Source organism: Xyrauchen texanus, chromosome 6 (assembly GCF_025860055.1).
Source record: "Xyrauchen texanus isolate HMW12.3.18 chromosome 6, RBS_HiC_50CHRs, whole genome shotgun sequence".
NCBI lineage: Eukaryota > Metazoa > Chordata > Actinopteri > Cypriniformes > Catostomidae > Xyrauchen > Xyrauchen texanus.
Genome location: NC_068281.1, coordinates 47,361,389 through 47,363,147, shown reverse-complemented (window position 1 = coordinate 47,363,147; position 1,759 = coordinate 47,361,389). Strand labels below are relative to the sequence as shown.

At 37.6% G+C, this 1,759-nt stretch overlaps 1 non-coding gene across 1 annotated transcript; it reads right to left on the bottom strand.

The window, feature by feature from the left end:
* Positions 1–1,394: 1,394 nt before the first annotated feature.
* trnak-uuu (transfer RNA lysine (anticodon UUU)) lies at positions 1,395–1,467 on the bottom strand. Its single transcript has one exon. It is a non-coding gene; the product is annotated as a tRNA-Lys (tRNA).
* Between the last annotated feature and the right edge of the window lie 292 nt (positions 1,468–1,759).

Below are 1,759 nucleotides of genomic sequence, written 5' to 3'. Positions count from 1 at the left end.
ACGAATATACCACTTAACTGATGTTTGGGTCAGTCATTTGAGTCTGAACAAAATAAGACGTCTCATTCATAAAGAAACTGAAATAGTACCCTTGTTCATGATCAAAATGAATGAATCATTGTTAAAAAGAATCTGCTGAACAACAAAACGACAGGAGGCGGCAAGTCGTTTGTTCAATTCTGCAAACTCGTTCAACAAGAACATTTATTATGAATAAATAAATGAATACACTTATTACATCAGCATATGGACTTTATTGAAACTCATAATTGTTTTGTTAGGCTAATATTATCTTTTTTGTATAGTAATACTCAGCAGATTACAGTAATAGATACTGTATGGCTTTGTTGTCATTTGTGAGGGAATGCTCATGACGCTTAAATACTCTGGTGTGCTGAAGTCACTTAGTAGAACTGTTGAGATGCAAATTTTTATAAATGATAATTAGTAGGGCTGTCAATTGATATTTTTTTTTAAATCAAATTAATTACATGGTGTCCCGATTAATTAATCGTGATTAATCGCATTACATCGCATATACAAATATTTACTGAGAAACAATAATTGGCCATGGCTACACCCATATTTCAATTATTGAGAAACAATAATTGGCCAAGGCTACACCCTCTGCACTACTGTACTGTTTAAGCAAAGACTTGGGTGGGCAAAGCACTGGACAAAGCAGAGCTTGAGGGAACACACAGAGACACACAATTGAAAGGTTGGCGTGAGCAGAAGTGACAAAATGAGCAAATTTTCTTCGTCTGTTGGAAAAGGCTGCCATGACCTGTATTCGAACCAGTGTTGCTGCTGCCACAACACAAAACACTAACCACTACACAATAACTGCATAGCTCTTACCCTGAGTTTAAATCGCATGCTCAGACCTACCGAAAATCTAAAAAGCCTTTGGCTTGCCTGTCTTGTGGTGTACATTTAAAAGAATTTCTGAGGCATATATGGACCACAATTCTTTTCAAATTTCATAGCATTACCAAATAACTTTTTTATTAACGATCTTAATACCAAAAAAAGAAAGCAGATGAACAGTAGCACCATAATTGGCAGGATTCGAACCTGCGCAGGGAAACCCCAGTGGATTTTGAGTCCCATCACCTTAACCACTCAGCCACGTAATAAATACAGCCCAAGCAAAGTGCAGGACTGCTTGGTCTGGCAAAACCTGCCAGTGTTGCACTCAATGCAGCCCCTTTGCCGGCTTCGTTGTTCTTCCCTGGAGATATTGCCACCTAGCCCTCCAGTGGCTAAATCTAAATCCCATAGTAAAGAAAATACAATTGCATATTATACCTTTTGGAGGTCACATCCAAAAGAGCAAGAGGACAATCACAAGGGAACATGGAAGCTGGATGGATCTCACTATAAACTGATATTGCCTGAACAGGGACTTGTACCCTGGACCCTCAGATTAAAAGTATGATGCTCTACCGGCTGAACTATCCAGGCATTTGCACAAGCTCAGCCTATATGTACACTTCAGAATCAGAATCAGCTTTATTGCCAAGTATGCTTACACATACAAGGAATTTGTCTTGGTGACAGGAGCTTCCAGTCTACAACAATACAAACAATACCAAAAACAGCAGCATGACATAGGTAATTAAAAACAAAAAAGAACACAATATAAATAATTATACATATACGTACATACACTCACCTTCATACATACCCACATACACACACGTAAGTGCAAATCTAATACAATCTGTATATAAAGAACAAAAAACAGTATATTATG